Below are 22,964 nucleotides of genomic sequence, written 5' to 3' on the forward strand. Positions count from 1 at the left end.
CACCTTGGATGGATCAAGCAGAAGACCTGAGAAGAAAGAAGAAAAAAAAAGGAACAATAATTGTGTTGTGTTCAGTGTGAACTATATTATTTGTGTTATTGAACTATTTAAATATGTAAAAATTAGTATGCAGACGTGTGTAATTTAGTCATTTTTGAATTCTTTTTGGTTATTTAATAGGATTAATAATTTTCTAGTTATCTTTAGTTTATTAATAGAGTAATTCAACAGCATTTATACAGTTAAATTTATAAGTTTACCAGCAGGGCATAAAAAAAAGGGGGTTTTATTTTGTTAATTTCTGCTATTTTGAATTATTTTGTTAGTATTTTTGTGGTATATTTAGATTAAGAATTTTTAGTTTATTCTGTTTGGTTTATAGTTTATTTTTAAATAGATTATCATTCAAAAATTTAGTGCAATTTTTGAATCCCGCCCCCTGGCAATATGTTCAATTTTGCAGGCTACCGACATCTGTAGTCTAGAAATTTGAAGTTACTACGTTTAACCAAAATGGTGTGAGTCCTTGCTTAGAAAATAGTGTCAATTTGGTCGGTATAGCAGGTTTCATTTTTTACTGCTAGACATCACAATGACAAGTGTTTTATTTACATGTAGTGGGTTTTGAAGTCTTTAAAAAGGCTCGCATTATGTGTTTTTTCGTTCTTTTCTCAACAATAACTCGATAATAAACAAGCTCATAAGTCAGAGCGATCGTAGCAGTGTTATTCGCACAGTTTCCTTATAAATATTGTACCTGTTTCAATAGTTTGAAATAAATGTAAAGTGGTATCAAGAAAACCAGTTTTTATTCAAAAAGGATCATCCCCAATTTTTAACAATTGCAAAGAACTTTTCATTGTTTGATCATAGACAACTTATTACTGATGAAGTTAGAAGTTTTCGAGTGTTTGAGTAAATTAATTATTATTTTTTCTTAAAATATAATATCGATTGTCTATGATTCTCTTGTTGATCTATGAACAAGATTAGTTGTCAAAATAAACAAAGGTTAAACGTCAAAACGAGTGTTGTATTTTTACACTTTCAAATGATTACAGCAATCAAAAGCTATTGTATTTTTATGAATGGTGAATAATAATACCGAATCAAATTAAAAAATTAACATGCATTTGTTAAAATCTTTATGTTTTTATATTCAATACGGAGGTACATTTTTCATATCAATACAAACAGTTTATTTGTAATTGCAATGCATACAAGGTACAAACATGCGTACAGTACAAACTTTTTAAATATATTTGCACAGTAATATTCAAGTTTTTTATGAATCCAGTACACATTTAAATTACGACTTTGTCAAAAATAAATTACCTACCTTATTATTATCACAAATACTATGAAAACAAATTCATTGTTTACATTTTAAAAATACTATCTGTCAAAATGTGTACATTGACATTTGTCATCTATCATGATGAAACATAAACATGCAAATAATGTTCAATATTGTTATTTTATAATGAAATACCTTTTTCAAAGAATCTTTTATATGATATTACCATTTCATATACAAAAATGGTAACGAGACTTTTCATGGTTATTTTTCAATGACAGCGCACTTCTGTCATTATTGAATATGTTGTTGTGGTGTCATCTGACATTAGGCACTAGTAAATACTACATTGTTTACAAACATGGATAACTGTCAATGTCTGCACAAGACTTCGTTATTTTTTTTTTCCGGTTTATTTAATCGAAAATAACGACGTGTAATTTTTTAATAAAGAGCATCATCATCATCTACATCAATTATCATAACAATTTGGTTAATTGTTTTCTTTATCAATTATTATAACAATTTGGATAATTGTTTTTTTTGATTAAATTATAATAAAGTAGTTGTCCTTGATTCTTAATTGTACTTGGAGTACTCGTATATCGTCGCTTGGCGGCACTGATTTATTTGGAGAATACGTTGGCGGCACTGTTTTGACGCGTATTAGTGTAAACAATTTCTACTTTTCGAGTTGACTTGTATAGGGTGTTTGGTAATTGATCTGTTATAAATAAATTATTATTTATATTTCATTATTACATAAGTGATAATATTCTTATTGAAGAATAATTATTAAAATTCTAATTATCATTTTCCCCAGTTAAATTAAGTTATTGTTAAGTATAATTCAAAAACTAGCCAACGATCTTTTGCGTTCTGTGCACAAGGATGACAAGAGCTCGTCAGCGGTTACTAGTATTAAATATAAGTTTACAACAAACAACATGGACGCATGTGTGTCGCTATCTCATTGTGGACAAGTTATTAGACCACTTGTTAATATTAAAATTAAGAATTTGTTTTTTCTTCAGGTAGATTAGTTTTGTTTTTTTTAAGGAGGCTAATGTTTTAGTGTGTAGGCCTACCAAAGCCTTCACATTATTGCAATATATATTATATTTCTTTTGTGACTGTTCTGTTCTCATGATTTGGAGTTTGGTACCTCCATTTCTTGTGCTCAGTACGGACACTAAAATCTAGTTTATCGACGATAAACCGTTTATTTACCCTCGGTAAACTGGAACGTGATCCTTGTGGTCACTGGCGCCCAAATTTTGTTAGATAAGTCTTTCTTTCTTCGTTACTATGTTTTTCTTGTTATTAATAACATACACTAGATTCGGGATTTTGGTTTTGGGATTTTAGTCTCAAATATTTGATTATATTGGTTATAATACTCTTAGTTACATACATGCACACACATTGATTTATTTCTTGGTTCCGTCTGTATAACGGATTATGTTGTAATACTTTTATTTTTAAGTTTATGCCCTTCTTTCTTTAGTCCACTGGAGGCCCTTTTATCGGCCCATTGAACCTCCAGGGAACTTGAGAATGTATATCTTGGAATTTTGTGTTTCAGAGACTTGAGCTACTTTCTGATGCACAAAAGTTCTGTTAGTTCTTTTATTGTTAGTTTGTATTTCATAAACTTTAAGTATGGTATTGCTTTCCTAAAAGTTCTTTAAATAAGTCTTAGTTCATAAGAAAGTTGTTTTGTCTCTAACGAAGTTAGTACTGCTTTGGCGTGCTTAACTAGGAATTAATTCCTTTGGAATTATCACTTTGCCTCTAATACAGGAAAGTGTGTTTCTGTTTAGTTTTTAAGTCTAAATGTGATAAACATTAGAGTCTTACTGTTAATACCAGTATTAGACTATAAATTAAGTATTACTAGTGTCATTCATTAAATTTTGGATTGATCACCCCTCGAATAGTGTCAACTCACTGAAAGCCATAGTTGATCACACAATTTTGTTTTGTTTGTACAAGAAATGCTGACGTTTTGTCTACACTTGGAGTGTTCTTTTAAGGAATGCCAGCTTGGGTATTGCCTTGGTCTCTTTTCTTTTACAATCAATGTCACTCTGTTGAGTGTTTGCTGCAGATTGTTATATGGATTTTTGTATATCCTAAGGTATGAGCTTAACTTACTAGTTTCTGTTTTGCTTTTTAGTACCAATTGACTTTGGTCATGAACTGATTGATAAATAGATAGGTATTGTGTTATGTAAATCCTATTCTGTCCACCTTGATTGGCAGGTATTTATAGTTTTATAAACCTGACCTGATTTGACTTTCGCAAAAAGAATAATTTGAATATTATTCTTGTTTGACGACTCTGTTACTTATTGGTATTTCTTCGGAATTGTAAATCCTGGTTCAATAACGAACGATAAGAAAAAAATGATGGATAAATAATCCAATACAAACCCCTACTCTGGTCACGTCTAATAGACAGTTTGTAAACTGATTCTATACTACTAATAACACAGAACAGTATTTTCTTGTGTACTAATTTTGCCTACTTTGAACTTCATTGTTCTGAATTGAAAAAATGTATATCTATAAAGATATTTTCATTATCTATGATTGTTTAATTTTAAGTATTGTTTAATTTTAAGTTTTGTCATAAGAATGTTGTCATAAGATTTTTGTCATAAGACTGTTAAACCGGATGGACTTAGTTAGATAGGTTTCTCATTTTGCTATTTAATTATAGCGTAAATTCAGTGTAAGTGAGGGCTGTTTAACCACCCTAAAGTGAAGCCAAATTGGCCTTGATTTCCTGTGCAAGGAAAAGTGATCTTGTTTTTTTTCTTTATTATTAAGAAATTTATTTTTAAGAAATTTAGTTTTTAAGAAACTTAATTCTAAGTTGTTATTATAACTACTAATTATTGTTTATGTTTTCATTTTTCTAGACACCTGTTGGACTCATAGTTTAGTTTGTTAGTGGTCTTAGTTGTTCATGTTTGAGGGCAAACATTTTGTGGGAAGGGGGGAATTGTCACATAAATATTTGTGACAAGAGAAGTTCTTGCTTAATTGCTTAATTGGGTTTATTTTGTCTATGGGTATTTTTTTTCGAACTTTGGCAATATTTTGAAGGAAGGAAGTAGAGTTTTGTTTATGGTCACTTCCTCCCCGGTCAGCCAAGGCTGCTGACCGGTGGAGCCAGTCACTCTCCTTCAAAGGGGCTTCAATCTGAGTTAATCATGTGAATAGGAGTTATTATTTCTTTTAAAAAAGGCGCGGGGTGTTTATCCTTTCACGAATAGTTCGTGTTGATTATTATTTCTAGTGGGGATTATGGAATCCCGCTTTTCATCCAGTGTTGGCCGTTGGTCATATTTGTATACTCGTGTTTCGGAACTGAAACCGTAAATGGATCGGTCCTAGCTATGGCTAGTAGTTGATGGCTGAGTTTTCCCGCGTCGCGAAGGAACGGATTGCTGTTCCCGAAGTCTGTAAGACAAGCCTGGTCGGCTACCACGTGCTGCAGGCCTGATGCCCCTGCAGGCGTCCATTGAGGGAGTTGCTGTCCTCCCGCTGCCACTAAGAAAACGGATTGCTGTCTTGGCTCCGTTGAAGAGTCTGGTCGACTACCACGTGCTGCAGGCCTGATGCCCCTGCAGGCGTCCATTGAAGGAGATGCGTCCTCCTGCTTCCACTAAGAGGAGGATGTCCTGGCCTCCGTCCCGGGAGTTAACTTTTGTTGTCTTCTTAGTGTTAAAAAAAAGAATATAACTTGTGGATGATTTATCCTTTATTAATTAATTTAAACAATACAACTTAAAATATGTAAGTACAATTTCAAAGGGAAACTATTAAGTGAACAATACGACAAGCAAGTGCTTGGATTCGATACACGGAATAGAGTGTCGTCTGGAAGCTGGAGTTGGGGTTTATATAATCCATGCTGGTGCGGTGGAGTGGGGCGTCGTCTTCCTATTTTCGGGCTGCGTGTCAAAGCGTCAATGTGTCATTCCGATAATGGGGTTATTGTACCAGTGCACGTGGAACACGTGGTCTTTCTTAAATCGATCCTTTGTTTTGGGATTGCTGCGCGTGTGGCCGCGTGTTGTTTTAAGTTCATCTAAATGTTCGTTTGTTTATTAATGGTCTTCTCCAAGTAGCCGTAGAAGGGTACGTGTTGATATGTCGTTTCAGGGATTGTGATTAGAGTATATCGTCCCGGTGATTGTCCTTGTCCGGATGCAGCTGCTATCCATAAACTATTAAGGTTTAATAGTTTATTTTAGGCGAGATGAAGTGCTGGTTGTAATGGGCGTGCTGCGATGTCTTCCTGTAGGTGAGGGTCGTCTTGGGTGGTTAACTCTCCCCCCCTAAAATTGAAACTCCTTCGCACTGTGAAGAGTTTATATCTTCTCCAAAGGATATATCCGATGGCCGTAATTATCAAGCAGCTGGTAAGTGTGATGTGTATAGTTCCTTCAAATCCCGTCGTGGTGGTAGGGATATCGAATTCTCTGCGTGGTTCTTGTATTTCATCTACATGTAGGATGGGTAGTTTTAGTACATGTAATTCTTCCTTTGAATATGTGATGAGTAATGTTTCTTGGTTAACGATTCTTCCCATAGTGAAGGTTTTGCCTTGTATACTGCACTCGTCATTTGTTACAAGTACAGATTTGGAAATTACTATATTTTGTTGGTGTTGAGGGCATTGTGCTTGTAATGCTGTTGGTTCGTTGCGAAACAGGTACATCATATTATCTCCAATGACATGTGTATATTCTTCTGGACATATAATCTGGCGTAGACTACAGTTTTGTTCGCTGTGGTTTTCTAGTACGGTAGTTGTGCAGTCATCAATAGAGTTGAGTTCCTTGTTGCATATGCTGAGGCTGTCTGTAATAACTTGGCACTTGTGTGCATTATACATCTGCTTTCCATCTCTCAATAATCGTCTCGGTAGGAGGTGGGGTTGGAAACATTTATTGTTAGTTTTGGAAATGATGGGAATTATTTCGTTATACATATAAACGGTGCGTTCTACTAAAGTTAGAGAGAGAATAAAGTGTAAAGTTTGTTTAACTTTAACGAATTTAACTTGCAAAAAGCGTTGAATAATATCAAAATCTTTAGAAGGTAGTTGTTCAGGATTTACATGTGAAATAGATTCCATAAATACTTTCGGTTTTATAATGCTAGGGTGGTACATTCCATGAGAGGCAAACGTGATAGCTTCCGTAATTCTAGTTATTAACTCGGTAATAGTTTCCGTCTGATAAATCAAATGTGTAATCAACAAGTCTGTTTTATCTTCATAATGGTCATGGCTCATTTGAGACCAAAGTACCAATTGATTATGTGAAATATTTTTTAGTTTGCCGTAATAATCCTCCAATGTTCTTGAACTCAACGAGATTCTCTTTTCATTTATATTTTGGTTAGTTTCAATTCGTTGCACTAATTTATCCAAATCATTATCATCTAAGTTTCCCGTAATTCCTTTAATTATTGAACCGAGTCCGTTTATTAGGCCTCTTTTATTCCTATTTATAACTAAATTATCAATTATCTGATTATTATGATCTATTAAATATTTCAAACGTTCTAATCCTACGTGTGGTAAGGTTACATTGTTACATTTTATAAGTTTATCGTAATTAATTCCTAGTTGTTGCGATTGTTCAATTAGTTTAGATAAATCTAGGGTATGAATGACGTGCCACTGTCCTTCGACGGCTCGTGCATTTCCCAGGGGCGCGACGATGAAGTGCTCATTGTCTGCTAATTGGCGGATCCGTAGCGCTTGCGTCATGGCCGTCAGCCTGAAACAATTTAACACTGTCTTTGTGAATTGTTGTTAGGCCTCTCAGACTTTTATATTCAAGTACATTATGTGGTAGTATTTTAGTAATAGTGAACGGTCCTTTAAATTTATTTTTATGTTTACCCCGTGCGGTAACCTTTATAAGTATCTGTTGTCCCACGGACATTTCTTGCTGCGTACGTGTTTTGTTTACTCGTTCGCGTGTTTTATTTTTTGTTTTATGCTGTAAATCATGTATCAATTTTTTGAGTTCTTTACATTGATTTGCGTGGTCGGCTACGTAGCTTTGGGTAATCACACCATTAGGTTGTGGTACTCTGTTCCCATGACAAAAGTGCACCTCGTTTGGTGTATGTTTAGTTACACCATGTATGTTATTATTATAAGCATTCAAGGCTAAATTAATTTGGGTTTCGGATGTTACGTTCGGTATTGCCGTGCGTATTAATCTCAATATTTCTGTCAGAGTGGAGTGAAAGCGTTCTATATCAGCTTTTGATTGTGAATGACCAGTAGTAGTCACATGTGTTTTAATATTGTACGTTTCTAATAACTCTCGTGTCGTAGTGGACGTGAACGTGGTTTCACGATCTAAATGTATTTCTTTCGGTATACCGATTAACGAAAATATTTTAACAAGTATTTCACATATGGCGACATTGTTGTCGACAGTGATTAAAGTACAAGATGCCCATTTAGAGAATCTATCTACAATGGTTAAGAATTTTTGACGCCCGAAATGGTAAGTATCAATCTGCCATATTTCCATTGGACAATTGGGGGTAACGGTAGCCTCTAATGGGGCAGACTTTGGGTGTCTTTCGTATTTAGAGTTTTGACATATTATACATGTTTTTAAAAAATCTTTTATTTTGGTCCGCATGTTATTGAAATAGTGCGTCCGTTTTATTTTACTAAGTAAGGCATCTAGGCCCATATGACGTTGGTTCTCGATATGCGTCGAACGAATTACTTCTTTTTGTTCTTCTAAATTTATGGGTTCAATCTTAACATTTGTGAAACGTATTAATTTTAACGAGTTCTTATCAATATTTTTTCTATAGCATTCGCTTAAACACTCATATAGTCTATCATTATTTATAATTACTGCGTATTTATCCTTATCTAAACATGTTTTAATCAATTTTAAAAATACCGCTTCCGCATTTGCTAAAGGAATGCACCATACAAGGTCCGTACCTTTTTCTTTAGCTCTTAAACTATTCTTCTCAATATCGCTTAATTCGATAAAAATTCTATTCATACGCGGGGGTGGGTGTTCGTTACGAATTGGGATTCCACCCTCATGGTCATCCACATTGCTATGCACGGTGTCAGTGACACTCTGGGCACCCGAGGTGGCTTCTACTCGTAATGAATCGTGCTCCTCACCGTCCTCACTATAATGAATTTCGACCCTTGAAAGTGCGTCGGCTACATGATTATTACAACCTCGCTTATGTCTAATTGTATAATCATATTCTTGGAGTTTAAGTCTCCACCTAGTAAGTTTAGCATTGGGTTCTTTCAATTTGGTTAACCATACTAACGGTTGATGATCCGTTTCTATAATAAAATGTTTACCATAAATATACGGACGGAATTGCTGGAGGGACCATAGTATACCAAGCAATTCTTTTTCCGTCGTATTATACTTGGTTTCCGTTTTCGACAGTGTCCTAGAAATATAGGCAATAGGTTGAGATTTTTGGCTCAACACAGCCCCCAGAGCAATGTTACTTGCATCTGTGGTTACAGTGAATTCTTCGTTAAAGTCGGGATATTTTAATATTGGGGCATTCATCAGTAATTCTTTACATAGCCTAAATGCATTTAAAAACTTTTCGTCTTGGTTATTTATTTTTACGTTTTTTCGGGTACATTCTGTGAGTGGTTTCGTCACTTTGCTTAAATTTGGGGCGAATTTACGGTAGTAACCGATTAGTCCTAGAAAAGATTTTATATCCCTGACTGTCTTTGGTAAGGGGAATTTTCTTATAGCATCAAGTTTTGCGGGATCAGGTTGCAGTCCATCACCATTAAGAATATGGCCTAAGAATTTAATTTCTTCCTTGACAAATTCACATTTATTGATATTTATTTTTAAATTTGCTTCCCGCAGGGCGTTGAAAACTATTTCTAAGCGCCTGAGGTGTTCTTCTTCGTCGTTGGCATATACTATAACGTCATCTAAATATACCAAACATATTTTCCCTATGTATTTACGTAATACATTATTCATCATACGCTGAAATGAAGCAGGAGCATTTTTTAATCCGAATGGCATTCTAACAAATTCGTAGTGTTGATTAGGGATAGTGAATGCTGTCTTTTCTATGTCTTGATCAGACATTTTGATCTGGTGGTACCCACTTGTCAGATCTAAAGTTGAAAAGTATTTATTACCATGTAACTGTGAAAAAATGTCTTCGATGTTTGGGAGCGGAAACTTGTCACTACGTGTCTGTTCGTTGAGTTTCCGATAGTCTATGACCATCCTCCACTTTTTTATACCCGATTGGTCGAGTTTTTTCTCGACGATGTGGACAGGGCTTGCCCAAGGCGAATCGCTTGGTCGGATGATTCCATCCTTCAGAAGTTGAGCGACTTGTCTTTCAACTTCAAGCCTCTGTTCGTACGGTAATCGATAAGCGCGTTGATACACGGGCTCTTCTTTAAGTAATTTTATTTCATGTTTTACATGAGGTGAGCAATTAACTACCAGTTCTTCAGAGAATAAATCCCTATTTTTCTCCAATAACTCATCAAGTTTACTCATATCCATTACATGGAACAACTGAACTTGTTTGGTTGGAGTTTTTAAAATATTATTTGAGTTGTTTAAAATTAATGTTGCATTCATTAATTTTAACATATCTATTCCCATTAACACATCGTATTTATGGGAAAAGTCAAAAATATAAAAACGCATTTCAGCATTATTATTGCCGAATACTTTTCTCCAAAATGGCGTCACGACTGTACCTCTATGGGCGGTCGTAGAGTGCGCTGTTTGTACAGTAAACTCTTCATTTATATATCTACAGTCACGAAACAATCTATTATATACATTTTTAGTCATGAATGATTTGGAGCTTCCCGTATCAATCAGAATTTTCATATTTAATGGCGCTACTATATATGGTAGGCCATTATTGATATGATTCAGGTGGATTAGGTTTCTCGGGGAGATTCTTGGTCTTCCCAAAAATCCGGCCGTTCCTGATCATTGCTGTCGGTATAGAATAGCTCCTGCGCCGTACGTCCGTTGCCGAGGTCGATGACCGGGCCTTTAGGAGGTCGGGACATTGGGGCCGTTCTCATACTGACATCACCGGCACGTGTCTGGTGCGTATTAAAATTGTTGTTGTTATTTCCGTGCCACGGGCGGTTTTGTCCGAACTTATTATTATGCGTCTGGTTATTATTATGCCACGGTTTATTATTATAATTATTGTGATTAAAATTATTATGTGGTTTGAACGAGCTTTGCGTTTGCGGAGTAAAAGGTTTATTTGATTGTTGTCCTGGCCGCATAAAATTAGATGGTCCTGCTTGTGGAAACACAAGATTTTGTTTAGACCGCTGGTGGAGCTCGCCATGGGCCTCCAACATCCTTATTTCTGTGCACAGGGCATCATAATTTTTTGTTAAGTTTGCGCATTTAATGTGCGTTGGCATGAGGTTTAATAAAGTATTTCGAGCCGTATCTTTGTATGGTTCCATCAATATGTGAGCACTAGGCCCTCCATATTGATCGGAAATTTTAATTTTAATCGAAAAGAGAATTTGGTTGATCTCATGGATCGTTGAGGAGAAATCCTTCTGACCGCGGTTGAAGTTTATCAATTCTGTTTGTAATAACGTCACAGACTTATTGTCCCCACATTCATTTTTCAATGTTTCTAATATTGTTTCAATATTGTTATCATGATCGCTCATGAGAATTACGTGAAGTGCTTTCCCACGTAATCTTGAGATTATTTTCTCAACATTATTTGGCGTATTGCCGTTTCGAGTAATATACCCCCTGGCTGATTTTATAAATAAATTAATATCTTGGGGAGAGCCACTGTACTCCAATATCGATTCCGAGTATTGGGGAGCGGGCCTCTCATTTGGCTGTGCCATTTTAATAAATTAGAAATATACGAAGTGACTTTTAATTTAAAAAAAAAAATAGTTTTCTCTCTAACCTTTTGGATAAGGAAGGGAAGGGATCTATCGTACGTATGGGATAGACGATCAATTGAAAAATGTACTCACAGAAGTATTGATGCGATGATCTTCATTGCCTAGTTAACGAATTTGTTTGGTGTGTGGTCCTCTTCGCGTCGAGATATTAAAGAATATCTAAGAAGTCCTGGCTACGGCCAAGTTTAACAGCTTCTTCGAAATGACCCACGTACTGGGCGCCAGTTAACTTTTGTTGTCTTCTTAGTGTTAAAAAAAAGAATATAACTTGTGGATGATTTATCCTTTATTAATTAATTTAAACAATACAACTTAAAATATGTAAGTACAATTTCAAAGGGAAACTATTAAGTGAACAATACGACAAGCAAGTGCTTGGATTCGATACACGGAATAGAGTGTCGTCTGGAAGCTGGAGTTGGGGTTTATATAATCCATGCTGGTGCGGTGGAGTGGGGCGTCGTCTTCCTATTTTCGGGCTGCGTGTCAAAGCGTCAATGTGTCATTCCGATAATGGGGTTATTGTACCAGTGCACGTGGAACACGTGGTCTTTCTTAAATCGATCCTTTGTTTTGGGATTGCTGCGCGTGTGGCCGCGTGTTGTTTTAAGTTCATCTAAATGTTCGTTTGTTTATTAATGGTCTTCTCCAAGTAGCCGTAGAAGGGTACGTGTTGATATGTCGTTTCAGGGATTGTGATTAGAGTATATCGTCCCGGTGATTGTCCTTGTCCGGATGCAGCTGCTATCCATAAACTATTAAGGTTTAATAGTTTATTTTAGGCGAGATGAAGTGCTGGTTGTAATGGGCGTGCTGCGATGTCTTCCTGTAGGTGAGGGTCGTCTTGGGTGGTTAACTCGGGTCCGTTCCCCGCTGCCGAGAGCAAGTTTTCGTTCGCCATTCGTTGTCGTTCTTTCGTTTCACGTTAAGTTAGTTTAATTTAATTCAAGAGTCCATCGGGTATGTGCCTATATTTATTTCTATGATTACATGTTTATCATCTGTACTCCTTTGTAGTTGCTTTGATGTTTCAATATATTTTCCATTAAGAACTCACTCTTTTATTTATGATCACTTAACTTACTTGACAGGAAATTATTCCCACAATCTTGAGATGAGATCTCAGCTCTACCGTTTCCTTTTAAACATTGGAATGTACCTACCTAACATTGCATACGTTACAACATACAAAATATAATGGTGAAATTAAGTATAAAATATTATATTTCTTAGTCCTCCTCACTAGGGGGTCCTGTGCCGAGGCGGACTAAAGTTATTTAAATATGGTTTATTTGTCTTCTATGTCGTTTTTAGTGTCTTCTATGTCGTTTTTAGTGTCTTCTATATCGTTTTTAGTGTTTTCATTAGGGTTTTTTCATCGACCTCTTTCAGCCATATTTTTATTAATGATTTGTATTCATTAGGATTTTTTATTAGTTTTATGTCTTGGGGAAGGATGTTATGGAGTTTTGTTGCAAAGTATGTATAGTTTCTTTGTCCGAATGTGGTTTTATAACTTGGAATATTTTTTATATCATTTTTGTTCGATCTAGTGTTATGCATACACAGTCTAGTAGAGGATTTGTTATTTTTGAAGAGCTTCAATAATATATTTTTGGCATATATTTGCTGTACATTTGGTACGTCAAAGGAATTGAATATTTCAATTGAAGGCGTTCTAATTGGTACTTTCAATATGGTCTTTATGATTCCTTTTTGAATCGTATTCAGGTTGTGTAGGTACGTATGTGTAGCAGATCCCCATCTTATGATTCCATATTCAATTCGAGAATGACATAATGCGTAGTAGACCTTTTTCATATCCTTTTTATTTAATACGTTTCTTAGATTTTTAAAGAAATATATAAGGCTTGTGAGTTTTTCGGTAATACCTTTGATGTGTAGGTCCCATCTAAGATTTTCGTCGATTATTACTCCAAGATATTTTATGTTTTGTGTTTTTTCGATGACGGGGCAGTAACATTGTATATTATTTCCATGGCATTCGTGTAGTTTTAGTTCTAGTGATTTTATTGGTTGGCTCCTTGCGTTTATTGAAAATGTTATATATTTTGTTTTGCTTATATTAAGGGTAAGCGAGTTGATTTTAAGCCAATTTTGAAGTGCACTAAGCCCCTTTTCAGCCTCATTAAATGTATCCGTCCAATTTTCTTCTTGAAATAATAAAACAGTATCATCAGCAAAACTGATTATGTTTCCTTTAATGGTAAGGTTAGTTAAATCGTTGATATAGATAATGAATAGGATCGGTCCCAGTACACTTCCTTGAGGGACGCCATAGTTTAAAGATAGTAGTTTGCTCTTTTGTTTGCCAATTTGTACTTGTTGTTCTCGCCCTGTTATATATGACTCTAATAAGTTCATTGTTGTTTCGGCCATTCCTATTTTTTTTAGCTTAGTTAGTAATATTTTATGGTCTATTGTGTCAAAAGCTTTTTGAAGATCTATGAATAAAGCCAAACACTTTTTCCCTTCATCTATGTTTTTTATGGCTATGCTTGTTAGATTTTCTATGGCATCATTGGTGCTTAGATTTTCCCTAAAACCATATTGGGATGGTGATAATAATTTGTTTTGTTCAAGAAAATGAAAAAATGATGGTGTGATAGTATACATTAAAGATGACACTAAAACTGAAGTCAATGAAATAAAATTCCCAAATGCAAACTGTTTGAAAATCAAAGTGGGTGATGAAACCACTATATTAGCTCTGTATCGATCACCAGCTACAACTAATATTAATCAGTTTCTTGAAACGCTTTCTAATGAACTAAATCTTCTAAAAAACAAAAAAAATGTCTTCCTCATCGGAGATATAAATATTGACATACTAGAAAACGGTCATCCAAATAGAACTGATTATCTGCAAACACTGGCCGCCCACGGACTTGAAAGTTTGATAAATAAACCTACGCGTGTTACAAATGACAGCAAATCTTGCATCGACCACATATTCAGTAAGACTGTTAAACAAACCAACTCTATCATATTCACCTCTACTATAACCGACCACTATACAACAATTTTATCTATTACAAAAAAGAAAATACAAAGATCGCAGCCCTACCCAATTATCGTGCAGAAGACAGAAACCATATGGAATGAAGTAAAACAACAATTACTAAATACAAACTGGATAAACCTACTGGAGAACCTTGATACAAATAGTGCCTGGAGTAAATTCATTGAATATATAACTCATACCATCATGTCAAATACCAAATCAATAGAAAAAAAGATTTCACATAAAAATCAACATCTTAAACCATGGATAACCCAAAGCGTTTTAAATTGCATTAGAAAAAGAGATGAACTACACAGGAAAGTTAGTTTAAATCCTTGTGATATTTTTATACAACGATATTATAAAAGATACAGAAATATTTGCAAAAATGTTGTACGCAATGTCAAAGAAAATTATTATAAGAAAAAAATAGACGAATGTAACAATGACCCACGCAAATTATGGAAGATCATTAATGAAATTACAAGTGCAAAATCATCCCATAACAAAAGCATAGATGAACTAACAATTGAAAATACCCAAATCTCTTTCGAAAAACATCCGGACAAAATTCTCGAATACGTAAACGAATTTTTTACAAATATAGGGTCAAAATTGGCAAAGCAAATCAGACATCCAAAAACTAGCATTTTACCAGAAGAAAAGGAAAGTATGAACCAGATAGATAAATTAAAGTTAACTAATGTAACCAATACTGAAATCAGAAACGCAATTGTATCCCTCAATGTTAATAAATCATCGGGAAATGATATAATCTCAAATAAAACAATAAAACAACTCCAAAATGAACTGACCTTCCCTTTGACATACTTGGTCAATCTGTCTATATCTACAAATGTATTCCCCTCATGCCTTAAAAAAGCAACAGTTATACCTATACATAAAAGTGGTAACAAAAAGGATATATATAACTACCGACCCATAAGTCTCTTAAGCTCTTTTTCAAAAATCTTGGAAACTGTAATGAAGAAGCAAATTTATATGATAGGATTCTGAATGGTGGTCGTTGTGCTACTCAGGATGGTAGCATGGCTAGAGTTCACTGCCACACAACACTCTGCACCCAGGGGACGAAGGAGGCCATGCGGAAGAACAGCAGTTTACAGAACCCTCCGTCATCAGTCATCCCCAAGAAGAGTCCGACTAGCACGTGTGTGCAGGCCACCCTCTGTCTGTTGTTGGCTGTGAGGTGATACCAGCTAACGCCAGGGTTCATTAAGCAATGAGCACATTATAGTTAGCCAACGCGAAATAATATAGCTTTTGCTGGTGGTGCAAGACTGGTGTCCAATTTATATTCATCAATTGGCATTAACAATTTTAATTTATTTTGCGTTCTGTCTAATGGCCAGCGAAATGACATTATTTGGCTTTTTTGCAAGACATATAAAATTTCGTTGATATTTTTGCTAAAGGAATAAATATGATCTAGTGTCACGAGCAGTTTGGACAATTCTGAAAAGAGTAGTGTATCTGAAGAGGTATGAGAGAGAGATTCGCAATAAATTCCATATAAATTGAATATTATCGAACGTTTCCCAAAACTAAAAACTGTTTGAAAGGTGATGAAATAAAGTCTCAATTTTTTTATTAGAAACTAGCGGTACCTCGCCACAGTAGAGCTAATTTCTAAGCCACCTGTAGCAGATATTTTTTTTAAACAGCGCCATCTGTTGAACGTAAAATCAAAACGCAATATTTTTTCTTTATCTCTACAGACAGACTGAATTATGTTTAAAAAAACACAAAATTTCATAATTGTCTTCTCAACCTGAAATCGGAACCTTTGGTTTCATTGAGAAGTAGATTTTAATTCTTCTGTGGTTTTTCTTCTTCTTACTACTAGCTTTGAATATGAAGCGTGTTGTTTTCTCTTTCTAACACCGTTTAGATCATATTTCTAACCATGAGTGTAAGGGGGACACAGAGATTTCTACAAGAACATATGACTAACAAATTGACTCTGCGGGTAATGGTTGTTTAGTTATTGAAGACAGTTTTAGCGATTTCTAAACGAAAATATGAAATTCTCGCTGCACATTTTACTGGAAGCTATATATAATAATAATAATAATAATAAAAACGTTTATTTGACAATAATTTTTACATTTTTGCATATAGTTAGTATACATTTAGATGATTATATTGCCAAAAGGGCAACTGCTCAGCTGTACATTCCGGATTTCTCCGGGAATGTAGCTGGTTTTCAGCAGTGCCTTTAATATAATGTGTTATAATCGTTTAATTTAAATAAAACATTTTAGTTAATAATAATAATAATTTAATTTTTAATTAATAATTTAAATAAAACATCGAAATTCAAACTAATTCAAAAAATCAAATATAATAAAATACAAATTTCTTTAAAATAAAATAAAATATAAATTCAGGATTAAATTTACATAAAATACACAGATAAAATAAAATAAAAAATAATCACAAGTAGGTGTCCCTTTCATTTTAAATTCGATCAATGATGATGTTGTGCGGTTGACTGTGCTGTCAGCAACCATTCGCTGCAGAGCTTCTTAAAGCACTGCAACGATGTTGATGTTCGAATAGGCAGTGGTATTTTATTCCAAAGTTTTGACGATGAGTAGCTAAAACTACCCTCAAAAACAGCAGTTTTATGTTTGGGGAGAACAAGTAAATGGTCTCTTTGGCGTGTACTATGTGCATGTGAGTCACGGGACCACTGCAGTCTGTCAAACAGATAGGAAGGAACCTTTGAATTCATCAAGTTGAACAGTTGACACATGTCTAGTTTCAGAAACTAGACACATGTCTAGTTTCTGCTGCCGTGCAGCTCGCACGGACAGAAATTTCGATAAACTCAGTAACCACAAACCACAGTGATACCCAGTTTAACATATTGTTGTTGCAAAAATAAAGCAGGCTGGCTGCGTTTAGTCACCAGACAGCCCGCAAAAAAAATAACTCATTATGGACCGAAGTGTCCAATCATTAATTGACTCAATTAAAATTGAAATAGGAAAATGCTCATCTGTCAAAGAGGCAAAACAAAGGAGTAACATAGAACAAGATATACACCAGCTAGAGGAAATATGGTGCAAGGAAAAACTTCAACTACAAGAAAAAATAATTGAGCTACAAAATAAACTTATATTAAATGAAGAAAAACATTCAGAAAAAATTGAAAATTATTTAAAGGAAAAAAAGGAATCAACTAATACTACGTACAACAAGTCAACCCTCTCAATACCTATACCAGAGGCCAAATACTCATTAAAAATTGCAAGTGAAAATACTAATACAACATCTGATGATATTCGAGACATGATAGTTAAAAAAATTAAAACATCGCATTTGGGGATTGCAGTAAATGGAGTACATAAAGCATCAAATAAGAAACTAATCATCTCTTGCCCCAAAAAGGATCACGCAAAAAAACTAACAGAAGAAATAAATATAGTCTTCAAAAATACTATGATCGCGAAAGAATTAGAAAAAAAAAATCCTAAACTATTCATCAGAAACCTACCTATCGACCTATCAGAAGAAGAAATAATAGAATCATTAATAACCCAAAATGATGGAATTAAAATCATCATGGATGAAAATCCGAAAAACTCAGTAAAATTAGTAAAAATGCTTAAACCAAAAGGACAAAACAATCTTACAAACTATATAGTCGAAACAAGTGGAAAACTTAGGAAATATCTCATATCTAAAGAGAAAATTAATATTGGATACCACAGAGTGCGGGTGGAGGATGCTAATCCAATAATGCAATGCTTCCATTGCCTGAGATTTGGACACTCAGCTGTCAACTGCTTTAATAAGGACAAGAATGCTTTGTGCCTGCACTGCGCCATGGACCATCCTTGGAAAGACTGTCCCAATAAAAACAAAGAAGAGAAATGCAAAAATTGTGATTTCCAAAACAACACTTTCAAGTCAACAAACGATACAAATCATAAAGCAAATAGCAAAAATTGTATGTATTTAAAAAAAATGATGACTATTGCCCAAGGGCGTATAAATTATGAATAGGTATGTACCTACTTTAACATTCTTAATAACTAACTTTAAAATTCTTAACAAGATTAAAAACTCAATACCAAATTTTATATTTTTGTTTCAAATACGCTTTTTTTCTGACTTTTCACACTTTTCTGACTTTTCGCACAATTTAGCTATTAATATTAAAACTTTCGAACAATTGAGAAACATTTCAATGTTATTAATCTACCATCGAAGAGATAACGATTTATCAGTAATATCCAAAAAATATTTAATTAACTATTTCTGTAAAATTTTAAGACAAAAACACAACATTAAAATATTAGCCTACTCTCAAAGTGTTAATGTTTGTAAAATATTATTTATACAAAACAAAATTAATATACTACATAGTATGTATCATCTTCATAATATCATCACTAGTAATATAATGCTAAGTTGTTCAATATTGTCACCAAAACTATTTCAAGTCAACCTTGATATTATCCGTGAACATATGCTGCTAATTTATAGTTTGTCATCAAAATCAAATTCATTTTTGACAATTAGTTATAACAATATTATTTCCTTATTTCTTTTAAAATGAATAATTTCTTCACTGAGGAATTAGATAAAACGCTTAATATTTCAGAATATATTTGTCATACTTTAAAAGATTGTAATAAAATCGTGGATAAAATAACAAATTCATTCTCTGTACTCCATTTAAATATCAGATCAATGAAACAAAATTTCAATGAATTTTTACTCTCAATTAATTTACTAAATCATAAACCGGACGTTATAGTTTTAACGGAAGCATTCACCAACGTATACAATAAATTTTGCATACCAGAATATACCTACTTCGCAACATCTTGTGCTATTAATAGAAATAGTGGTATTGTTGTATTTGTTAAATCTTGCTATTCAAACATCGCAGTGGAAGAAGTACCTATGGAGCGAGTTAATTGCTTAGATATTAATCTAAATGTAAATAAAATGTGTTTTAATATTATTGCAATTTACCGAACACACGGATCAAACGAGTACACATTTATGGATGAATTGAGAAGCATTATCTTATCAAAAAAAATAAACAGAACATAACAATAATCGGCGATTTCAACATAGATGTTTCAAACGAAAATAGTAACAGAATAAAAACTGAATTTATCAATTATATGACGGAAATGAATTTCATATTGTGTATAAATAAATATACTAGAGAAATTACGGGTCAACGTCCATCTTGTATCGACCACATATGGAGTAACACTAAAGATACCGACAAATTACACACGATAATATTAAAAAATAATATTACTGATCATCACACTTGCATCTATATACAAAAACTTAATATTAATAATTATATTGATTCAAAATGCAATACTTTTACAAAAAATTCACTAAACCATCATAAATTAAGCCTAAAAATAAAAACAGAAACATGGCGTTCCGTATTAGAATCAACATGTGCTGAAACATGCGCAAATATTTTTGATAATATACTATGCAATTATATTACAGCATCAACAGATATTAAAACCATAAAAATTAAATCAAAATTCAAAAAAATAAAACCATGGATTTCACATGGCTTAATCGTGTCTATTAGAAAAAAAGAAGAGTTATATCGCTTGACAAAGAAATTTCCCTTAGATAAAAAAATATACACAGATTATAAAAAATTTAGGAACAAATTAACCTGTTTACTAAAAACAACTAAAGAAAACTTTTACAAAAATGAAATTGATGTGGCTAAACAAAATGTAAAACATATATGGAAAACAATAAATGAAATAAATAGTAGAAAAAACAAAAAAACTCAAATTAAAAAAATTAATATCGGAAAAAATTCTATTAATGCCCTAATGGAACCGACAAAATGTGCTAATGCCTTCAATAAATATTTCGCTAACGTCGGACAAAATTTAGCTACACGGATTGATGAAAATTATAAAATAGATAATTTCGAAAAGGACTGTCACAAACAAAATACTCTGTCAGTTTTCAAACCGGTAACAACAGATGACATAAAAAATATTATAAGTGAATTAAAAGGTGCATCTGCACCAGGGTTTGATGGAGTCACAGTAGAAATGTTGAAAAATTATAATGAATTATTAATTCCAATTACACACATTATAAATATTAGTTTAAATAGTGGAATATTCCCCTCTGTTTATAAAAAATCTATTGTAACACCCGTTTTTAAATCTAGCAGCCCTGAAGAAATATCAAACTATCGACCCATATCTGTTGTCTCAAACATTGCAAAAATTTTCGAAAAGATCGTAAAAAAGCAACTTTTATACTATATTGAAAATAATAAAATAATTAGTCCTAGCCAATTTGGATTTAGAGAGAAACTAGGCACTCATGATGCCATTGCAGAACTAACTTCAACTATATACCGTGCATTAGATAAAAAAAATAAATGCCTTGGCATTTTCATTGATTTACGTAAGGCTTTTGATAGTATCTCCCATACAAAACTAATTAATAAATTAAATGATATCGGTATTATTGGTAAGGTAAGGTATTGGCTGCAAAGCTATCTAACTCAAAGAAACCAAAAAGTAAAACTTAATAACTCACTTAGCGTAGATGAAACTTTAGAATTTGGAATTCCCCAAGGGACTGTTATTGGACCAATTTTATTTATAATTTACGTTAACCATATGTTTAAATTATCACTTAATGGTAAACTTATATCCTTTGCTGACGACACTGCAATAATTATCGAAAAAAAGACATGGAACGAAATTACCAATGCAGCGAATCAGGATATGAAGGTTATAAAAAATTGGTTCGATGGCAATTTATTATCACTTAACACAGAAAAAACATATTGTATTCCTTTCACTCTACAAGAAGATGTGCCAAATAACCTAATTAACATAACAATTCATTCTAAAAACTGTGTAAATGACGGTACATGTAATACGGACTGCGCGAAACTAAATCATAAATCCAATATAAAATATCTTGGTATCTTAATAGATAAAAATGTCAAATGGAAAGACCATATTAATCTCACTGTTGAAAGAATAAGAAAACTTATCTATATTTTCTATAATATACGAAATATTTTAAATAAGAAAACTATCAAAATTGTCTATTATGCATTAATTCAGTCCTTATTGCAGTACGGGATTATTGGGTGGGGAGGGGCTTTTAAGGCTTCTTTACAGCCCATAATTACAATTCAAAGAATAATTATAAAAATCATCCTTAAAAAACCATATGACTCCCCTACTTTAGAGATATTTCAGGAATTTAATGTACCATCTATAACAGAATTGTATAAGAGAATCGCCTTATATCAAATTTATAAAGAATATTTTATTTATAAAATTCACCCCTCAGATAGCATAAGCAATAGATTCAAAACAAATGGCTTAATAGCCATTCCTATGCTTAGAACGACCACGGCTCAGCACCACTATTCGTATTTAGGTGTGAGATGGTACAATATATTATTGTCCAAAAATAAAATTAGTGTAACCGAAACTGTGAATTATGAACAATTCAAAAAGTTAATTAAGTCCCTAAAATTGGATAATGATATATTGTACCCCTAATTTTCTTACACTTACTCAATCTGTAAAAAATATATATTAATTTGATTGTCTTTAAAAAAAAACTACTTTTCTAAATTTTTCTTGATATATTGTACCCTTAATTTCCTCACGCTTACTTAATCTGTAAAAAGATGAATTATTTTAATTATCTTTAAAAAAACAATTTTCTAATTTGTGTACCTATGTTAATATTATGTTTGTATTTATTTCAAAAGTTTTTGATTATTGTTTAAAAAATCTTTAGAACTAAATGTAAAGACTCCTCCCATAAACACGAGCTCCTGGAGCTCAACTTATGGAGAAATAGAATAATAATGAACAAATTATTTATAAGTCTGCATATTGTTATCATTTATAATGTTCAATAATAAAAAATAAAAAAAAAAAAAATAAAAAAAAAATGTCAACATTGACATCAGTCAGTTCTCGCCTCCGTGTGAGAACGCAGCGAAATTTTTGCTCCGCAACAAGTCTCTACAAACCGGTTACGGAACAAAGTTTTCAAACCTCAAATAGTGCCAGTCGGTGCCATTTTTTACGGGCTATCCGCCTGTATTGTTTTTTGTGTTTAAAAGTGTTAACCCATTCCATTATAAAACAAATTGGTGTTTTTTACGTTTAATTGCCATCTTGGCTGTGCTAAAGAAAAATCCCTGTATCTACTATTGATACAGGGCGTAGTTTGTGGTTCCGCACCCTTAGTGCGAATTTTCAGTTTGATTGACTCTTTCTATGAGCATAAAACTGAGAGTTTAAGTTTTTGTTGTGCGGTGTTACCCGAGGATCGCCCCAATTCTGAGTGATCCATAGTGTTAGTGATAACAAAACCTAGACCACTCGACGCAGAAATTTTTTCTGCGTCTAGTGTCCGTTTTACTTTTTCTGTGGGTGTAATACTTTTCTAGTTATTAGTGTTCAAGTGCTCGCCACGTGCGTAATAATTCTAGAACATTCCACGTCGATTTCTTGTAAAGTGACGAAAGAACTTTTAGGAGGACGTGTCCACTCCTTGAGAACACAGTTATTTTGATACCCTTTTTGGAATTTTTTAAATTCAGTGGTAAATTG

This window comes from Hesperophylax consimilis, chromosome 28, assembly GCF_061612785.1.
Source record: "Hesperophylax consimilis isolate HC1 chromosome 28, BYU_Hcon_1.0, whole genome shotgun sequence".
Taxonomy (NCBI): Eukaryota; Metazoa; Arthropoda; class Insecta; order Trichoptera; family Limnephilidae; genus Hesperophylax; species Hesperophylax consimilis.